We start from the raw sequence: 22,607 nt of genomic DNA, 5'->3' as shown, positions 1-22,607 counted from the left end.
AACAATCAAAGTTCCTTCCTGCATATGGACTAGTGAAGAGCACTGAAAATAATAAAGTGAGAAAAGGTGTATATTTATTAATTGTTAAGTGCAACACTCACCAGTGAGCACATGTCACACATGTATCCCTTTTGTATTTACATAAAATGATGCTTTGAGTTTATGAGCTCAAGTTTGGCTGTTTAAACGTCAAAGCATCGCTGAGATATAATCTCACTTCCTGTCTGATAGTGCTGACAGTTGTGATTGGCGGTGATGAACTGTTTCAGGAAACAAAGACAGATGACAAACTCATTCAGGCTTTTGTCTCAGTCATCCATGTCAAAGTAGACGTAAAAAAAACCCTTAGACCCACGGTGACGTTATGCACACAAATGAGACGAGAATAAATCATTTAAAAACACCTTTCATGTTATATATTCCTTTGCAATTCAACTGATTAATAAAAAGCATAAATGATAAAGACGGTAGGAACAACGGTTGAAGAGTTAGTCCCCAAATAGGTGGGTTGCGGGTTCGCTTCCAGTTTTGTCCACCTGTTGTTGTGTCCTTGGGCAAGACACTTCACTCACCTTGCCTGCTGGTGGTGGTCAGAGGGCCTGGTGGTGTTATAGGCAGCTGTGGCTTCTCTCCAGTAGCTTGTCACCATCAGCATGTGAATGTAGTGTAGAGCACTTTGGGGTCCTGTGGACTTGATAAAGCACTGTACAATTTCAAATCCTTTACCATTTTACCATAAAGAGCTACAATAAGCTAGTTTTACTGTACAAGTTGTGCAAAACTATCAAACCACTTCTTTAAGCATGTTTTGATTCAGGGTCATCCTTCATTCTTCTCCAGTTAACACTTGCAGCAAGATTAACACAGATTAACCAGGAGTAAAGTCCAACATCCTGATACATATTCATCCACAACCCTCAGAGATTTTGGCCTATATTAGCATTGCACAGTTGATGTCGATCGCATACGTGAATCTTCCATTTCACCACATAGTTCCTCTTTTGGATTGAGAACTGGTGACTGCGCAGGCCACTGGAGACGGTATTTTGAGATGATTCGCGAGATGGTGAAATATCCTTGCCAGAAGTAGCAGAAAATGGGTATATTGTGGTCATGATAACATAATAATAAGGATCACCGAAAAGTAAAAAAAAATCATGTTGTGGGATTACTTATCTTTAGCTGTAACTAGGGATTTTAGTGAAGGAGCTCTATATATCAGTGGGGTTTTGACCTCAAACCTGACATTCTGAAGGGACGTGCTCATGATAGTTTAACAGCACCCTATTTCCAGTTTTTAAACTTTATATTTCTCTATTTAACATTTCTACTGCTTTAAGTTGATTTGTGGAGGGCATATTTAACACCTACTTAAAAATGCTCTTGCACCACTTACAAAGATTTGAGTATTACATCTTTTCACATGATAAAAACCTGACATTTTAGAAGACTAGTAAAACCTTTTTATATACATGCAATATTTCAGAGTTTTCTTTTTCTCTCCTGTAAAATTCATTCTGTTAGTAATTTATAATTTATTATATTTTTCTGAATGTAGCTGGGGTCAACATGTTTTTCAAGCTTATCGTTGGTAAAAAAAAAAAAAATAGGAACAAGACATTTATGTGTTGATTTTTAAAGAGATTAAAATGTTTATTAATTGGTACATTATTCATGCGAAACAAAACTCTTGACAGAAAAATAAAAAAATTCTGTTCTGTGGTGGCTACTACTCAAAAACTCTATATTGTTCAGCCTTATATTAGTGCATAAAAGCAAAGAGAATAGATTACTTTGAGGAGATTATCCTAATAGGGAGTTTAATGCTGTTGCATTGCTGTTGTCCCACTGTATAGTTGAATAGCAACTAACCCGGATTACCCTCGTTTCAGGAAAAAAAGGAGATTCGATTTCCCTGTAAAGCTACTGTTGCTCGAATTCCCTTCAACCCCTGAATTAGAAGCTGAATGTGTTTCCTGTGGAGAAGAAAAGCTGCATTTTTATTGCTCCTGATTTTGTAATCTGTCACACTTGAGGGACTCTGAATGGGGCCTGTTCCACTGCCCAGTTGGTTTGGAAAGCTTTGCAAATCCCCCTTTGATCCATTGTGTTTTTTTATTATTATTATTATTATAATCTTGTATCAGGATTGTGGTATTAACCCACTGGTTGCATCAAGCACCTGCAATACTTGTGTGGTGGGAAAGACCCAAAGAAGTGTTCCGGGGCCACAGTTGGTGGTTTGATTGGAAACATTCAGATTTTCTATAAGGAAACTGTGCGGAGCAGTGGATGAAGCTGTTGTACACCAGAAGTCTTCTGGGACAGATATTACCATAAACCTCAATATGATTTGTTCGTATTAATAATTCACCCCGGTATTACAATAGGATCTGAAACGGAACATTTATTTTTTTTTGTATGGGAAATGAGGATGACTATGTATGAGACTGTATAAAACATTTTAGAAACGTAATTTTTTTTGTTTTAAAAATGAAATTAAAAAAGTAAAATACGAGCCGCAAACACTGATTTAATGTGACTTGATTCTCCATTAGCCATGATTCAGTATGTTTTGATTTAACTCGGTGTGATGTGATTTAATTCAGTGGGCTAAACAATGCAATACATTAGGCAAATAAATTAGGATTTAGAACTAAATGAGAAAAAATATAAAACATAAAAATAAAGATTCCACGTCTTATCCTTGTATTTTTGGTACTTCAGGAGAAAAAATAAATCTGAAATCTATCTTGAGCAAATCAAAGCTGTATAAAATCAGTTAATCTCAGTTATTGCTATACTTGCGTGAAACTTCTTTGCTGAAAAGAGCTTTCTGATTTCTCTTTTCCAGCCTCATTAATCAGTCCTTTCCTTGCTTTCACTTCCAGTTTGATTATTAAAATGAAATTGAAATAGTTAATTGACTTCCAGTTTCAGTATGTTCAGCAATGGCAAGTTTTTCTTTTGCTTTCGGTGCAGATCTCTTATAATATACAGCAGGCTGCTACCCGAGCCGGAGTCTACCCCCCGATCTCAGTGCCACGTCTGGTTTTTACAGTCTGAGACTTTTCTCCTTCTGACTGTGTATGCATGCAAGATGTTTCCCTGGTTGAGGAATTAGACGTTGGTTTATGTTATGACTACCAGTGGGGTCAAAGATCAGCTGAGTTTAGCTGGGTTACCTTGAAGCATGACTCCATGGTGACCCGGGCCTCTCTGTTAGTGCACACCAAGCATTTTTTTGTTTGAGGAAACTTTTGTTGTCCCCTCCCACCTCTTCCCCCAACATCATATTTCCAAACCTTTCAGATGGAGGCATGTGCACCAGCGGTGGTTACTTTACTCTCTCTGCTTATATAGAGCAAATTGTGTTTGACAGAAAATGAAGTCAGACACAAGCTGAGCCCAGAAAATTGCATTTGTTAATGAAATTACCAGCTCCAAGGTCTCCGAGTCAGTTCCTCAGAGTGGAGGCTTTGTTCAGGTGGCTTGTGGTAAAAAATAATGAGAAATTTGTTTGTCATTAAGTTACAACTGCAGGTGGGTGTGGTATAGGTTACAGGGAGGATGCTTGATAACAGGAAACAAAAGTGAGTCACCTTTCTGTTTATTATTAGAATGCCTGTGGTTTATCACCCTTCATTTCTATTGTCAGTACTACATCTGTAATCTGTTGTCACACGCATTTTTAGATGGTAAAAGTCTTGATTTTTAAGTTGTTGTTTTTGTTGTTTTATTAAGTACCTACTTTAATGTTTCAGATCATAAAATGCATTTTAAACTCAGATATGAGTTAATACAGAAAATAATTTTCAGGTCATAATTTTAGTAAGAGAAAAAAGCTTTCCAAACCATTCTGTCCCTATAAGGGTCTGGGGGGAGGAGAAAAATTTCCACAGAATCCTCACACCTGGTAGCTTTTTTTTGTTGCATTGAGGTGCAGACATGATTACCAAACCTCAAAACTCGATTATCCTAATGTTTATTCATGATCTAATTTTCAAGAATGCTGAGGAAGGAAACCACAAGCATGTAAGTGGAGCAGCAAGACAGTTTACAGTGAACACACAAGGTAAATCCAAGTCATGGTGCACATCAGCCTTTGCACCATGGCTTTGAAAAGTGTCTCACCATATGCAGGTGCTGTTAAAGTAAAAGGAAGTACTTTGAAATACCACAACATCACACAGTTTCATCTGAGAATATCATAGAGGTAGTATAGCCCTTATATGAAATGCAAAAACAGCACTATGGTACTCAATTTCTGATGTCAGTTAGCATGTTGCGTGTGCCAAATGAGAACTGAAAAACAGCAGCTATGCAAACTTTTGTTTTAGTTACTGACAAAATGAGAGATCTTGGACTCGTTATTTTTTTCCATGGCACTAGTAGCCTTTATTCATCAATTGAGGAACACATGGAAAACATGGCTGGAAGTCTAAGTTCCACTACTTGTGTTTTCAGTCCATAGAATATTTTTAAAAACTTCTATGGATCACCAAGGTGTGTTTGTGTAAATATAAAATGGGCCATTATCCTCTTTTTTTTGTGAGCAAAGTTTTTGACCTCGGAACTGTAGGGTGGATAACTTTCTTGCCTGGTCTCTTTCTTATCTTTGAATTATGAACTCTGATCTTATCCGAGTTAACTGGCGCCTGCGGTATTTTAGAGGTTCTTTAATATCTCCCTGGATGGCTCCCTTATGCACTCACTCTTTGAGAAATCTTGGTAGACTGACCAATTCTGGGGAGATTCACCACTCTTTAATGTTTTCATCCATAACGATAGGTGCAAGTGACTTTGTTTCTTATCCTAATTTATTTAGATGTGTTGCTCTTTGTAATCTCCTCAAGAAGCAACACTATTTGAGTGATATCTTGATACTGGTGGTGAGGCAGTAATTGGGTGTAGATTACAAATTTGAATTCAGCTTCAGAAATGCGTTTAAGGGCAGTCCATGATTTAATTATGGAATAATTACTTTGTGACATGGATTAGGTTGATTAATAATCAGGTTATCACATTCAAATACCTACCTATGGGCAATTTACATAGAGCAAGAAATGAGTCATACTTTTGAATTATTGGACAAACTCGGAGTACCCAGTGAAAATCCATTCATGATAACAGTCAACCTCCGTACAGAAAGATTCGAGACCAGGATTTGAACCTGGAAAGCTCTTGCTGCAAGGCCACAGTGCTAACCGCTGCTCAACCATGCAGCCAGTAGTAAAATGCATGATTACATAAAACGTGTGTTTCTGAGTCAGAGTTCAGTTGGGTAAGAATGGACTCTGAGACTTAAGGTTTGGGGGCATTCCTGAAGGAGATGAAACAGAAAATAGATTATGTGCTGGATGACTTGGATCCTGTTTGATACTTAGTGCTTTCTTTCTGCAGGGAGTAGTTTGGATGAATTGTAGATGTAGTCGTTCTCAGCAGTCCTCATCAATAACTTATGATGACACGCTTAACAGCTTTGCACATCAAGATTGACATTTTCATCCATGGCCATTGGCAAAAAGCTCAAGCTCAGTTATATTGGATCGAGAGCTGCAAATATACATTTTGATGAAAGTTGTGCTTAAATAATTGTGAAAAACTGCTTTTCAAAAAAGGGCAAAAAAAAAATCTGAGGAAGAGGCCTGCTTGTTGATTAAAACTTTTAACAATTCAAACCAGCATTTTAATACTAGTTGACTTTTGGGGGGATAAAGCACTGGGTACAATAAACCCAGAAAACACGTTTCTATCCATACCTGTTGCTTGCCAAGCAGTGGGATGAAGAGCACCACAGTGGGAGGTCCAGAATGCAAAGTAAATGCCAAGCTCCCAGAGGCGTTGGCGCGCGCCTTTTCTTTGTGCACGTGTGCATGCATTTGCACAAGATCTCGGAGACTTGCTGATCTGGCAGATGGACACATTCCTCACGCGAGTTGTCTCAACTCCTGCCAGTCGCCTAATATTGGTGGAAAGTCCAAACTCACTCAGTTTCCTGCAGGTATTATGATTCACGAACCCTATACGTGTCGACACGGATCTGTTGGGTACATACATATGTGAGCAGTATATCTTGACATGTTTGAGGTGTGTGCTCTGTATTTCAGTACCACATTTGAGCGTTTGATCTCGGAGACGTGCTCGTGTTTCCCTGAATGTGGCTGGCCCAGAAACTCAATATTCAATTGGGGGGCCTCCTGCATGTGATAAGTGCGCACTATCGCCTTGAGGTGCTTTTAGCCTCAGTGAGCGCTGGACACGATTGTCTCACACTTGCACAGAAGCTTATTGACAAATCTTTTCACACCACAAGTAACTCATGAAAGCAGCTGTTTTTTTTTTCTTTTTTTAGCTCGTGTTAAATTTGACTGACCACTACCCTTTTACGAACGCATATTGCTTTCATGTATAACTTCTATAGTGTGCTTTAGTTTTGTAATTTCCTTGAGCATAAAGAGCACTGGGCCAGGTGTACTTTCTATATAACCAGAAAAACATATAGAACAAAATACTGCAGATTTCCAGGGAGTTAAAAAAATTTTTTTATGGGACTGAGGACAGAAATAGAAATCATCGAGCCACAATTTTAAATTCCACTTGGGATTTAACAGGAGCCTTATGAAGAGTATAGCTGAAATTAGAGAAATATGATCTCTTCATCTAATCATACCTGGAAAAAAACATTTATCTTTAAATACACAAAGAAAGAATAAGCTGGACGCCACAATAGGGAGGTAAGAGAGACTGGGCAATCTGTTCGGGAAGCAGGGGAAGTTATTCGTGGAGCTTCACCTTGCAGTGTAATGTTCCCCTGGGAGTCGACGCTGACAGCGGCATCCTCTTGTGTCTCAGGAGACCTGGAGTCTTTGGAAGAAAAGACAGTAGGCCACGGCCACCTGGCAGTGAAATGCCAGCAGTCTGACACCATGTTGTGCACTGTTGAAATAGAATGAAGCAACAGACCCACTGCCATGGAAACTCAAATATCTTGTTTTTCCTTTCAATATTCAGGATAAACTGAACTCTCATAAAAGCTTGCTATTTCCTACCTTTATAGCAGCGATTGACTGATCAGAAACCCATTCAGGAACACACTTGACAGGGGTGTGAAAGAGAGCTATCACAGAGTGTTTTGCTGTATAACTGCCTGGCTTGAACGATGAGGCTGAAAGGAGGCTCAGATCGGAGTTTGTGTTCTCCAGCCAGCGTCCCTGCCCCGTGTCCAGGCTGGCTGAAGTCCTGCTGGAGCCCTGGAAGTGACAGACCCTTCCCTAATTCCACATCTAGTCCCAGAGTCAGCAGCAGACATGACCCTGCAGAGTGAGCGTGCCAAAATCAGACGACTGGAAACAAGCTGGACTGTTTGTGTCGTATCAAGTGTTTGCACTGAAAATACATAGTTCACAGTCCATTAGATCCACTTGTTTTTCCTGTGCGCGTGTTTGTGTCAAGTGTTAGCTGATGGAAGGGGAACCCAGATACACTCATTCACTTTCCTCCCTGTATGTGTTGCTTAAGCTGGACCTTGTACACAACTGCTGCCTTGTTGAGCATCATTTAAAAATCCCTAATGGTGTGTGTGTGGTTGGGGGGGTGAGGGTATACGTAGTAATTTCTACAGATTTTCCTTTTCTGTTATTTAGTTAGCTCCCAAAAGTTATTTTTGTTTCAAGAAATATGTGAAAATAAAAAAGTGCAAGGACATAGCTGCCAAGAAAGCCGCTGAAGAATCATGACCTTATATCTGAGACACTGAATTCAAAATGTCTACTGTTCCAAGTCGAGTTCTTAAACGAATATTTTTTTGGGTGATTTATGTATTGAGGAGGATGAAGTCAGGAGCAGTAAACCGGGACCCCGTCTTGGTGGGAGGGTGAGGTGTGGTTTAAAAGACCTCTGTCGGGAGGCCAGTCAGCTTGTAAATCACCGCAATGGAAAATAACCACTTTGAACCAAAGATGATATTTCAAAACACTTACATTCTGGCAGGATTCTGCTAAATGCTGTAATTTCTCCTCTCGTTCTGACCAGCATTGTCGCACTGTTTAGTCAGTAGTCTGAAAATGTAAACAGTATAACTGAGCTGGAAATGCTCCCACGAAAACGGACTGGGCGCATTATTAAGGGAAGACGCCAAGAAACTTGGGTTAACTGGAGGAACTGTAGAGATCCAGAGCATGTAGAAGACACAGCAACCATGTGGAAGAGGGCGCAACATATTTTTTAAAATTTAGATTTCAGTTTATACAAAAATTTTGACTTTCACTGGGCAGCTATGAACTACTTTATCCAAATAAAAAAAGTTAAATTTTGCCATTTCAATGTGAGTGAATGTAAAAAAAAAAAAAAAGTTCAGATAGTATAACAATGTTCAGATTATGTCAAAGGTGCCATTTACAGTTCCTTTTTTTCCATGTACGTTTCTTTGCTACACTTGCAGCCTTATCTTCAAAGGAAACTCATGGCTGTTCAAACATAAGTTACAATGCAACAGGCATGTGGCAACGCAGCTCTCCTTCTGTGGAAAATCCGACTCTTTCTCAGAAGGATCGAGGTGTAAACAATCCCTGACTGTCTTAGCAGCATATCCCCACTGCCTTTTTTCAAATGTGTGTGACGTGGAAATATTTATCAGCGAGAGACTTTTCTCCTCATTATTGCACAGACTGGCAACATTCATAAAACAGTTCAAAGTTTAAAGTGTGGTATTATGTTCCCACTGGTCATATAATCTATGGCCAGCAGCTGTATGCACACTGAAACCTCTAAACCAAGTTCTAAAAATTAATATATGGTGAAACAGAAAAAAAAATGTCTAAGTGTTTTATGTTCCGATAAGAATGCATTAACAGGTTTTACTATTAGTATTTCGCAGCAGTGCTTTTGCGGGGCTTAAATTATTGATTACTGAGCTGATTATTGGAGCACAGGCTTCTCATTAAGCATGCAGATGCACACATACAGTGCAAGTGTCTGCTTTGCACATTGCCCATAAAAAGCCCAGAGAGAATTCAAAACAGCTGTTAGCCAGGCCCAGCAGGGTGTGTTTTCTTGCCCCACTTATTGCCATTTAGCGGCGTATTCTTTCTCAGGCTGGCATGCTGGTGTTTAGCAGTTTTCACTCTGTAAATTTAATTCTTGTGGCACTGCATTGGATTGAAATGCATGAGTGCAGCTTAAGTGAAAAAGTCTGAGATCATTCTTACTGTAGATTAGAGGTGGTGGGGAGAATTAGAGAGAAGTTGAAGAGAGAAAGTTTTGAGTAGAAAATGGGTCAGACATCTGAGAGGCATGCATTTCCTTTTTTTTTTTTTTTGCGAAGAGTGTCGAGACAAGAAACGCTTGCATCTATTTCTCTCCCTCCTTTTTTGGCCTTAGATTAGCGTGGATGTTTTTCTAGTCTCCACTTTGACTGTTTGGGGAAAAAGTGGGAAAACAGGAGAAAATTATTATGCTTGGCATGTCTGCAGAGGGCGAGCATTAATTTGGACTCGGCCCAGCTGATCAATCTCCACTTTGGCTCTGGTACAGCACTGAGTGAGAGTGTTTGTATGTGAGCAAGGCCACACATAACAGCTAAGCCGACCTCACCGTTCTACAAGTAAAGCTCTCCGGATTAATTCCACATGGAAATGACCTTTTCTACACAGAGCCGAGGAGAAAAATACAATTGGATTAGAGCTGGAATTAGTGCTAATGAGTTATGTGTCGGACCCATATGTTATGAAGTTAAAAATGTTTTTGAAACGCTTCAGTTAAACTCCTCACTGTAAAATCTAGAGTGGGGGAGAGAGCAGGTTCTTACACTAAAGCAAGCGCAGTGTGATTTGCATAATATGCAAACATATGGAGGTGATTCCGATGGTGGTTTGGTGAAGTGTCAAAGAGCCTAGAACATTTCCTCTTTAAAGATTTCCTTTGGCATGGAGAGCACTTTGCAGGCTTCTGTTGGAGAGTTTCGGTCGTAGGCATGGCAGCCTGAGTCCCCTCTGACTTCGTTCTCCTGTAAACCCACAGGAGAGGAAGCTGTAAAGTGTGTTTGTGTTTATGTTGTAACGAGATTACTCCACGGTTTAATTCAGGAATTCCGACTATGGAATTTGTTGTATAATCACATCAAGCAAAGTCTTTCATTTTTTTTTTTTTTTTTGTTTTACCATTACTTCGGTGTAGTGCCTTTACTGTTTGCGGTAAATAGGTTGGTGCCTTATTGGCAAGCTCATTTAGCTCTGTTCCCTTTTAAAACTATGAGTCAACTGCACAAATTGGTACCAGTACCTGGTGATGCTATAATGCCTCTGGATTTTTACCGAAATGCATTTTGGTGATATTTATTTATTTATTTTTTTCATTTTTAAATACATCTGTCAAAGCCAGGGTCTTCAACTGACTGAAAAAACTCATTAAAACATGGATCTTTTTTATTTTTAGGTCTTGCTAAGTTTGGTAATTATAACTATCCATCCATCTAGTTTTTTTTTTCTGAAGCTGATATTGTGTTGTGAAATGTTGCATTTACAAGTGCTGAAAATGACTAAGGACATGACAAATGTTTTATTTTTTTTTTAATTTTTTTATTACATTGAAGAAGATTAAATACTGAAAAAGGACATTACATCTACTACCTTTACAGAAGACATGAGACAGCCATAGTGATGGCTGTTGTTGTGAACCTAAAGATTGTGGCAAATCCTTGTTTTAATGACTCAAATCAGAGTTAACTTATTAGCAAAGGGTTCTAGACACAGTTCAGTTTTTTCTTTTTCTAATGAGAGGAGAGGTTTTTGGAGTTGCCCCCATTTAGCTATCATACACAGCTGACTTTAAGCTTGTAACAGGAGGGAGGGTAGCGGAAGAACTTTTTTACTTCCCATTCTCCCTCAACAGAAATATATGCACTGTGTTTGGCATCTCATTAAAAATAACTTGAAACCACGGGAAAGGTGCAATGGTAAAGTTTTAGGGGTTTACAAACCACAAGCTATGAAAACTGCAGCATGTCTTAAATGGACAACTGGCCCATTCATAACTGTGGGATACTTCATTTTTTCAGCAGATTTATTTATTTATTTTTTTATATTACAGTGTTCTTAATATGGAAAGGTATTGAATTTAATTTTAGTATTTTCCAGGTTTGAAGTAACATAGCAAGACAAAATAATAAGAATGGGGGAAAAGGTTTACATATCCAGATTTAATTTCCTATCCCATCCAAATGTTTTGTCCTTTCTTATTTCCTCTACTTCCCTTCCTCCTTCATGTCGTAAGTCTTTTTAGTGTGTCAAACTTCCATTTCTATCTGTCTGTCATACATTCATGATGAAACTTAGCTTTGTATATTTAGAAAAAAACTGAAACCTTTCTAAAGGAATTCTCAGGAGACTGATCTTACTTACTTACCCACATTTTGAGTACTCCAGACATTACTTGTTTGCCTTCTTGCGTTATATAACTGTGTGTTTAACCTAAACAAAACACACATTGTAGCTTTGACTTGCCCACATTAAAGACTGACAGCATTTCTGTCAGTGCTACTTGTGTGGTTACATATTTATCCTCATCTGGGTGGCCAGGAGCTGGTTTAGCATATGGATTAACCGGGTAATAAGATGCATGTCCACATTGACTTGCCGTAGACTGTAACGGCATGTGAGAAAATGAGCAGTCCACTCAGACGCAGCCGAAGGTCACATGGGAGACTAAACCTCAATATCTTCGATTTAATGATCCAGATTATAACAGCCCACCTTTGACCAGTTCCGCAGGAATGGATTTTAAAGTGAAGGATCACTTAGGAAGACAATGTCCATTTTATGCCTCATTATATTGAAAATTAAAGATGCTATGCTAGAAATATTCAACACTTTCTGTATCTGAGAGGTCAGTTTGGTTTTGAATTGTAATACTTAAGACTTTTACCTTGACTTAACAGTCAAAAGGGAAATGCCAACATCTGTATTTGAAGACAAATGCACTTTTTTGTTGTTAATGTCTTAAAAAGTATAAAAAATATTGTTGCAGTGTTTTAGCTGTCACCAGGCGTACTTGCTAAAGTGAAATATTGGCTGCCTAAAGACTTCTAGCTTGTCTTCTTCTTTCATTGGCGTCAACAGAAGAGCATGATGCTGCCACCACCATATTTCAATATGGTGCATTCTGGGTAATCTGCTGCGTTAGCTTTTGTTCATAAAGTGTGTTTTTAACCAATGCCAACAGTTGAATATTAATCTCAACTCGCTACATTTGTCCATGTATCTTTTATAAGAACTGTTGTGTATTATTGAACAATATAGAAAGGAAAAACTTGACACGTATCAAATGCTAAAATAAGAAAAAGAAAACAACTTCTTTCTGCTCAGTTTTGCTTGTGAAGTCTTAACTTTTAAAGGCCGCCAATTCTGGCTCGGGTTTCTTTTGACACAGAGATATATTTGTCAAGAAGAATTATTTCTTTATCTCTTCATACCAAGATAGGATTGTGTTCGGCTGGAGAAGTCATTGGGAAAAGGTGTCGGTGCTGTGAAGCTGTCAGTCTAAATGTCATCTGATTCAGATACGGCAATGTCGCCTATAACTGATTACTGCTAGAAAAGACACTTTTAGAATAGCGAGATTATCGCTGTTTGTACTTTGGGCCATACTGGTGTCTTTTCTTTGTATTTTGTGAATTTACGAGATGTCTTTTAACAAGCACGCATGAAAGCCAAACATCCTAACTGGCAGACTGTGTGCTGGATCTACATTAACACCCTGTACGGGTTTCCTGATTTGTATTGTCCTGTCTGGAAAATAAAATGAAATAATTTATACCCTGTCCCCATCCATCTACCCATCTATCTTTTTTTGAATGAATGATCTAGTGTTTAAGAATGCAAAATGTATCTTCTATCTTCTGTTAGTGGAACATTGTATTACTTCTGTTCCTTGTTTTGCAGCCCCGTTTAGGACTGAATGCAAATGTCCCAGGAGGCTTGTTGTGAGGCAGAGGTTAAACAGCTGAAAGCTGGGGTCAGATCTTTTACATCCGAGTTGAGTGAGCCATTTAAATGCATTGCCTGCTTGGACACAGAGACCAGGGACCTACAAGATAAGGAGAGTCCCTGACTAGATTGTATGTAATAAATGACTCCACGTCTGCCTGAATATTTACAGACCGCTGCTATTTGTTTTGCTTTTTTTTTATTCATGCAAATGAAAGCATTTTACTACCATTTTCAAAATAACCATGAGAAGAATAACACATGTGCAATGCAATTATACATACTCTCATGAAGCATATTCCTGCCTGTTTAATTGCTGATATGCTCATCTGAGAGTGCATTGTAGCCCAGAAAAGGAACAGATGTGACATAATTCAATTTGCCTTTGCCAGATCAATTTATGAGATCCATTGCAAAGAAGCGGAATCAGTTCTGTTCATAGTAAAAAAATAAATAATTGAGCACAAAATAACATTTGATGAAATGATTTCATATCAAGAGCAAAGGTTTTCTTTAAAGATGAGAAAGAAAAACAAAATATTTGCTCACTGTGCCTGAAGGTTGAGCTTGCATTCATGCACTATTTGAGCAGAGTTAGATATTAAGGTCTGGATGTTAATGACATTGGGTAATTATTCCCTTTTGTGTGAACATGTGTTGTATTGTGAAGGAGAACAATAAATTTGAACTGACAAAGCTGTTGTATAAGTATTTTTGGAAAACTTCTGATATGACAGCTTACAGCTGCTTAAAGACGTTTGGTTTGTATTTTCTGTAGCATGGATTGTGGCATCTAGCTCATTATTTTAAAGGTGCTGCTTGTCGGCTAAAGCCAGATTTGTGAAGTACACGACAAATAGGTAACAGACAGATTCTTCCATCTGAGTTGAGGAGTCCTGTGGCTCTTTCTCCTATTGCCCCCAAAGTAAAACAGCCAAAGAGCAGATTAAGGGAATACCAAGTGTGAGGAATTCCTTCCCAGATACACAGCATGTGCACTGTGTTGACTATTTTAAAGTCACGCCATTAACGCTCTTTGATTCCTCGGTTCGTCCGCGTCGTTTCGTTAAAGGATTAGATTGCTAATCCTTTTAGCTCTAAGCTGGTGACATGAAAATCTACCATTGCTTTTCATGGACAGAGGAACGTTGCGCCTCTCACTGGGATTGAACTCATCCCATGTCATGGGATGGATGACATGGGAGGCCACTCATGCATGCATCAGTGGCCATGTGGACTTCATATTGCCGTTTCTATCTGCAGCATTCGGGGAACTGCTTTCTCATAGGACTCCCCTGCAACTCCCTCACTGTGTGGACTGTCTGACTAGATTCTGCTTTAGATGGTGCAGATATACGAGGCTGAACCAGACTGCTTGTTTCTCTTTGCAGAGTTTGCAGAGACGTTGGCTGGAACGAAGGCTGGGATCGAAAATAGAGGAGCAGCTCTGAAGTGAAGGCAGTTGGCAACCAAGGTGAGAAGTGTTTTCATTGTCGTGGATGATTATTAAGGCTGAAGAAGTCGCTGTTAAGCAAATAATTCTCCACTTTCCTGCAGATGCATTAGAGTGAACACAGATCATTGTAATGTGGGAGTTGCAGTGACAGTTTACCAAAAGGCGACTGGCGCACAGGCGGGGCGGCCGCTATTTTAAATTTTTATTTTTGAAGGTACTATATTTACATTAAAAACCTACAATCAAATGTGATACCCTCTGCATATGACAGCTTCATCTTTCTTTTTGTTTGAAAGAAAGAAAAAGCGTAAAAAATAAATAAGATAAAATACTCCAAAAATAAAACAAAAAAATCCTACAATAGCCCAAAAATCGATGCAGGTTAGAAGTCCAGCCTACATCCGCTTTTATCTAGGGTTACTTAATAATAGTGTAAGAATCATATTGATTATAGTAAAATTCCTTAACTTCTTATATAGTAGGAAGTTTCATCAAACATAACTTAGTGCTTAGGTTTTTTGCACACAGTGATTCCATTATAAGTTAATTGTTTTTTTTTTTTAATCAATGAATGACTTTTTTCCTTGTGTTTTTGTTTGCTTCAGATTGGATTTTTATTGCATCCTGATATGTAGCAACCTAAATGAAAGAGGATTTACTTTTTTTTTTAACCATGACTGTGCTTCATTGTTCTCTCCTATAATTGCATGCCCTTTGTTTTCTGAGGGGAAAAAAAATGTTGCTTTGGCTCCGTATTAAGTGTCCGCTGAAACATCAAACCTTTTTATGGTGTTGAAGGGCGAGAGATCATTGGGTGCTGACAGGACTCTGAGAGTACACTGTGAGAGGAACAGGTTCTTCTTCGGTTAGTCTGCTGGCACCTGGCCACTCTACATATTTCCCAGATCAGCATTCTGCAATCACCAAGATTACTCAAGAGCGTTATCTTGCAAAGTGTTGAACTTCTCAGCTTTGTCATCTTTATTAGCCACATGCTATCATCAACTTTCTCGCTTAGTTTTCCAATATGCTTTACAATATTCAAGAAGCATGATTTTTTTTTTCTTTTGTCATGTTCTTTGTTTGCTCTGGACTTTGCATCATTCTGTTTGGACTTTGAGTTTGCAGCAGAATAAATATTCCCAACATGTCTGCAGGATGGGGCAGAAAGTCCAGAGCTGGTCCTCTGAGCTGTTGGTTTACTGACTGGAATGATTGTTTGGATGTAATTTAAAGATTAACTGACAGATTCTGGCAGCTGGAACTGATGTGATGTGATTACTGTGATTGTTTTCCCAGAGATTTAGAACTTGGTTATGTTCAGTGGAAAAAAAAACCCCCACAGTTCAGACAGCTGCTGAGTGATGCTGAAGAGTGACGCTTGTTTTTAGAAGCAGCTAATTTTGGAGAGAGCCTATTTTTTTCTTCTTTTATGCTTTCAGTGAGCTGGAAGAGATTATTTTAGTTTATACGAGCAAATGTGAGTAAGTGTATTTTGAGATGTGCAAATTTTAGGTCTGGAAACAGATCATTTTTTTGGTATACACTTTGCTTCAGAAGTACAATGTATTTAAAAAAAACATGAATTAGGCTTAAGTTTAAATTTATTGTGGATCTTAAATATAGACATTCACCTATATCTGGTTAAGTATCTGTTTTTTAAGTGCTGTTGATTATTCTGTGGCCACCAAGAAGACCACTTTCCTTGGTGGAACTGGTAAAGTTCATTTGAACCTGTTGGTTTTCGTCATAGTCCACAAACTTTCAACAGCATTGAAGTCAGAGATTTGGGAAGCTCATCCCTGAAACTCCAAAGCCAGATTAGTGTGTGTTTGGCATCACCTGGCTATGTCCCAAAGGTTAAAAGCAAAGTCTTAAATAGCTGAAGATGACTTTAGATAAGAGATGAAAGTTTCAGTTTATCTTTTATGTGCCAGACATGGTAAAATTCCTCTTTTCCACTGAATGGACAAAACTTGGCTCCCTGTCATTAAGTAGGAGGCTTAACAAAAAAACTATCATTCTTCAGTAGGCACGGATTGGTGTGAGGTTCTCCCAGTATGGATAACTCTAAGTAAAAATGTCGATTTCACAGTATTACAGGGTAAAGTAAGTGACTGAGTGAGTAGACTGATTGATGGGGAGGTAGATGGATGGTCTAATTGGTGGATTGATGGATGGATGGATCACTGGCATGCTGGCCCTAGGTATGGATGGATTAATGGATGGATGGAAGAGTGGGTTGATGATTGATGGGTAGAAAAGTAGATCGATGAAATGAATGGATTGACTGATAAAATGATGGATTAGTGGGTTATTGGATGGATAGATGGATGGAGAGTTGGATCAATGTTTGTGTTGATGGGTGGGTTAATGGATCGATGGGTGACAAAAAAAAATTGATGGTTTAATGGGTAGGTTGATTGATATGATTGATAGTAGGTTAATGGAAAGAGTGGTTTGATTTATAAATAGATGGTTGGATGATTGGGTGGGTGGGGTTAGGGATGGATGGAGTGGGGAGATGGCATGATAAGGAGTTGAGTGATTGGATTTAGTGATGTTTGAAAGTCAGTTGTTGGAGAAAATACCTCACATTTCAAATTCTTCATATCAATACAATCAGCTTTTTCTTATGTTCGTTTGCTAAATTTGCATCTCAGCCATTGTGTTGTTTTTTGCAATCAGTTATGATATAGCAATGATAAAGTTTCATTCTCTGCATCATCTGACTAAAACAGGAAATATTTGATCAGTTTATTCCATACTGACACTGGTGGTCCTGTGGTTTGACTGTCGCTTACTGTAGTGTTGATACTCTAACCTCTCATAGTGCTTCTATCCCCCAAGGAGAAACTGAGCACAACCAGTTTGGAAGTGAAAATGATGCTCACATTCAGACATCTGCTGCCGTCGGAATGTCCTCGGTGTCACTGTTAGTGGAGGCTTAATTTTCTGTGGTGTTTTGATGACCAAATGTGAAGCTAATAAAAGCAGCTTCTGTCAGTGGACTGAGAGATCGTACGGACGCACATCAAACCCTCAGGTGGCGCAAAGATCGCCTGTCCCTACCCATCTGTTATTCCCGTTGGGGAAAATCTCCTTCCTGCTCGGGATCACAAACACAGAAGAGCATATGCCCATCTGGGCACGCATTCCTGGCTGCAAATGCAAATATATACACACATGTAATCAAACAGACGAATATGCATAGACACCGACAAAATGCATGAAGCAAGCTGCCCGTTATGTTTGAACCTGTACATAAATCACTTTTGAACTGCATGTTTTGAATGTGTATTAGAAACGGGGGATCAGAGCCAGGGGCTGAATTGCTTCAGTTTTCTGCCAGTGTGACTCACCACCTGGTTGGGTACCCCCACCATATGCTTTTTTTTTTTTTTTTCGATGTTACCTGTGCTTTGAGTTTGACGGCTGATGAACTTTATGACAGATGATGCTGTGAGGAAGCGACACTGTGTGACATTTAAAAAGATACCCTAAACAGCCAGATGGATGTTTCTTTAGGAATGCTGTCTCCTTCTCTGGAGGTGACATTTAAACGTGCTTTTTTTTTTGTCAATAATCGATAAACTAACCCAATAAGCTGTCTTGAAGCCCTCGGTTGTTCGGACAGAAAAGAGTTGCACCAATTTAGTTTTACTTGCCAATAAAGGTTGTGATGGATTCAGTTGGACAATGCTGCAGAATGACATTTCAAGGAAGGGTAGGCTGGCCATATCCGGTAAAGACGTTTCTAAGTGAAGATGTTGGCAGATTGGATGCTCATTAGGTTTTCATGGTAAGGTTTGTTGGTGTGTAGCTGTAATATTGGTCTAGAGCAACCAAGGAAAGGAGCATGTGCTGTTTTATGAAACAGTGTGGTTTCTTGGACTGCTTTGTCATTCACAGAAGGAAGTGGTTTTATGCCTCCTTTCAACAAAGTACAAAATGTTCCTGTTTTTAAAGCTGTCTCGCGGCTCTGTCATTTCACGAATTCATGTGCGATCATGTCTGCCTCTGTCCTAGAGGTGGGGTAAGTGTTTGGTGTCAGAGGAAAGACTCAAAACCCACATTCAGGAGATGTGTGATTGTCTGCGGTCAGCATTTTGTAATGATTGCTGACATCTCAGTTCTGTTTTTTTGAAATACCGTCGTTTGGTTTATAAAAATTAACAAATGTTTGAATTGTACTTTTTATTTTATTATTATTTTTTTTTACATTTGCAAACTGATGCCTGGGCATTTTCCTTCTGGATTTTTTGTTTGAGAGTATAATTTGTAGGAGCGTTAATTACATCATTATTTAAGCTCAGCCCCAGGCCATCCTAATACCACCATGTGGTGTGGCTGTCATCTTATTCACACCTTCTTGTCAGTTTACAGAAAATTTTGCCAAAAATCTCTGAGGTCATTAAGATGTTTTGTTTTTTTTTGCGAGAGAGGCTTTTGTGTTTCTTCTAAGTCAGCAGTTCTTAATAAATAAATGAAAACTACTTTCTGTTATTTACTCAGGTTATATTTATCGCATATTATAAATTATATTGATGTGAAACAGTTAAGTGTGACAAAAAAGCAAAAAAACAGAAGAAGCCTGAAAGGGCAGCAATTTCTTGTGTAATTTCTAATGCACTAAATTCTGATACAAATAACTTCTGCTTTGCATCCATTGCCTAACCGCTTTTCCATGGAGGTGGGGTACACCGACAGATCGTTGGTCCATCAGAGACGTACAGGACTAACACGCGCACACTCTCATCCCTTGCGTACACAGGGACAACATGCAAACTCCATGCAGACCATGACTAACGCCCAGGATTTTCTTGCTGCAGTGCAACAGTGCACGGATGCCTTGCTTCCTTGTCGCTAAATGTTAAAGTTCACTGAAATAATGCTGTGGTCTTGTGTTGCATCAGAGTGGAGCATCAACTGGCATGTTATCACTTCCAGTTTCCTAACATTTATGTTCAAACTCAGTTTTTTTTTGTGGTTACTGAAAAGCACAATTTGCAAACAATTTTGTCAGTTGTCAGTTTGTGCCCCCAATTTGCATCCTTTGACTGGGTCATTCTAAGACATTAATGGCAAATTGCAAAGTGTCTAGCTTTGTCCATCTTCTGAAAATAGTATACCCAAAACATGGTGTTGCCACCATTTAAACATGGTTTCCATACATTTTCCCTCTGTTCCTCCATATTTTTGTTCATTCATTCATTCATTCATTCATTCATTCATTCATTCATTTGTTCTTTCCTTCCTGTAACTGCAATGGCACCCAGTCTGACAGATTGAACCATATAAAAATAATACCTTCAAGCATTATAAGTTACTCTACGAGTGCTGCAGGGTTATCCAGTGTAAGAGGATTTTTTATAAATGGTAAATATTTCAAATGAAAAGGGTTAAATTTATATTTTCCACTGCAATAACCAGATTGGAATACCTTTTTTCCCTCATAGAAATCTCTATATATCCTTTAATTTGTATTAAAAAGATGAAATCAGGCTTTATTTAATGCATTTTTTTTTCTTCGTTGATAAGTGTGAGACCCACACGGGTATAATAGTTGTTTTACCTCTCTTTTTGCCCCACTTTTTCTGCTTGTGTTATCTGCTCCCTCCACTTTCCCTGAAGCCTGCGTGAGTTGGGGCCCAGCACTGTGTCGTATGTGTCACACAGTCATATGTGCGCTGCATGTTGGGCTGTGCCGTTCACACTGGGAGACGACGGGTTCAAAGTGCTCACCACTCCAGACTGACCCATGCTTGTGTGTAACGTGCCCTGGCAGAGTTTGCTCTACTTCTTTCTCAGCTATAAGGGATTAGAGATAATGGGTTGGAGTGTGGCGAAGACTTCATAAAGACTTTAGCCTCAAGCTGAGTGCAAAACAAGCCGAGCCTGCACGTTTACAAGTTCAACAAGTGACCTAAGACTGTGTAAAAATATCACTGTACTGTACATTTAATCTAGAGTGAGGAGAAAGTGAGCGGCAGAGCAAGTAAACAAATACGTTGGCAGCGTTGCAGCACAGTGCAAATACTTTAATCCACCCAAAATGTTTCTGTTTTACTTCCAATGAGCCTTGCTTACAACTATTTAAAGATGATCAAGATTTCTCCATGTTTTTTGAAAGTCTAATTTAAAAAGCCGTTCAAGTAAAAAAAAAAAAAATTGATAATAGAAAATACCAAGCGCATTGTAAGAAATAAGTTGCTCCACAGTTTCCAAAAAGTACAGTCTGTGTCTTCATCTTTTGGATCAAATGTTCGTCTTTATCGTTTTAGTCAACACACATACATGCATACAAAGTGTATTATTTTGCTCCTACATAAATTTGAGTTTAATTTTCCTACTGTAGGGAATTGAAATCAGTGCTTTAATTTTATTAGCCTCTAGGTCCTTCGCCAAGGGAAAGTGCATTTTTAACGAGGTCTATGAAATTTACTGTATGCTTGGTTGCATACCAGAGCCCAAAAGGCACTAACATAAATAGACAAAGTTATATTCAACTTATTAGACAAGTTTAGTTTAAGTAGGCACATTAAGTCAATCTTTAGAAATATATAGGACTTAAATTTATGCTTCAAAAAGCCTTAATTTGAACTTTTGAAGAGTTACAGAAACCCTGGTAATGACTGAGGACAAAAACATAATTCACTTTTTAAAATGTTTCTGCTTGCCAAAAATGCTGTGTTTCAACATTAAACAGTTTCTTAACAATGACCAACCACTTTGACGTATTTCAGTTCAGTTTCTGCGCTCACCACTGCCCTCTTCAAAGTGTTCAGAGACATCCACATAAATACAGACTGTGGAGGAACCACAGTGTTGGTTCTGTTTGAACAACTGGAGAGCTGAGTCGGACTTTAGTACAGTACTGAACTGGTTTGAATCTTACCTAAAGAACAGAGACTTGTTTGTGTCAATAGGTAACTTCTCATTGGTGGAGACAGAAGTCATATGTGGAGTACCCCAAGGTTCTATCCTGGGACACCTCCTATTCAATAGCTATTAAATCTCTATTTAAAAAGCAGAAACACTAAATTTCTTCAAATCTAGACTAAAACCCTACCTGTGTAGTGTTGCCTTTTTAAAAAAAAAAAAAAAAATTAAATACTGGAACCTTGATAGATATTTGCTTGATGATTTTGTTGACGGCATTTGGCAAAATGTAATGTTTATTGCTTGTTTCATAATTGGTTACTGTATTATGTTTTGCAATAAGCATTTTGAACTTCCTTATTGCTGAAATGTGCTACACAAATAAGCTTGATTTACTTACAGTCTATTGTGATTCCCGGTGTTTGTAACTTAGGTATTTAAAAGCCTGAGCATTGCCTGTTGAAGACTTGTATTTAAACAAAATGACATAAGTGAACTTATAACTTTTGATGAAACCCGTGAACTGCAAGAGTTGCATGATATGTTTTTTTTTGTTATATTCTAAGCCAAACAAATACCTTCCAACCAAGAAATTATTCCTTGCAATTTTTTTAAATCAGTGAAGCTATGGGTGACAAGACCAGGTCTCTCTTCCTGGTAGACGACAACATGGGGGAGGATTAAAACAACAAAAATGAGACAACCATCTACGGGGACATAAAATAATGTAATGAAGAGGATTATAATGCCGTTGTTGTCGGTCATACACAGCTGAAGTGAACTTTACAGAACTCCAGTGAAGGTCAAGAGTCTGGACTGTGATATTTATGAAGCTCTGTAGAGTTTGTGGTTTTAGACATCTAACCTGCCGCTCCGCCATGCATGCTGAGAAATGCATGCACAAACATGTACTGTACGTTGCAGGGTTTTCTCCTAGAAATTCCAGCAGGTACTCAGGGGATGGGCGCAGGAATGTGCGGGTGCCTACCTTTTGTTCTGTGTTTAGGGGTGAGTTCCAGATCAGTGAGCCGTGGTTTGCGCCTCCTCATTAAGGACACATTTTTCTGCGCAGCTGGGTGGTTTCAGTACGCCAAGGCTACCTGAACCCATTATAAGACATTTTTTCCCTCACCACTTGGCAGAGATCAACAAAGACATGGAGTCAGATGAAATTCTACCCACAGTGTTATCATCCGCGATAACATAGGAGCAAGGAAGCTTGAAGGTTCAAATAACCATGTTGTCCTCTTAGTTGTTGCTTCATTTCCCTAGGTTGTTGTTTTCAG

General features: G+C 38.7%; 1 protein-coding gene across 1 annotated transcript in view; it reads left to right on the top strand.

Annotated features, from left to right (window-relative positions):
* thrab (thyroid hormone receptor alpha b) overlaps positions 1-22,607 on the top strand; it is a 133,487-nt gene that overhangs the window by 5,731 nt on the left and 105,149 nt on the right. Inside the window, exon 2 of the mRNA XM_032573955.1 lies at positions 14,375-14,457. The gene's annotated coding sequence lies outside the window, so the exon portion shown is untranslated. The remainder of the gene's footprint in view (positions 1-14,374; positions 14,458-22,607) is intronic.

This window comes from Xiphophorus hellerii, chromosome 10 (assembly GCF_003331165.1).
Source record: "Xiphophorus hellerii strain 12219 chromosome 10, Xiphophorus_hellerii-4.1, whole genome shotgun sequence".
In the NCBI taxonomy this organism is placed as follows: Eukaryota; Metazoa; Chordata; class Actinopteri; order Cyprinodontiformes; family Poeciliidae; genus Xiphophorus; species Xiphophorus hellerii.
Note: the sequence above shows the minus strand (reverse complement) of the source record. Positions and strands in the feature narration are given on the sequence as shown.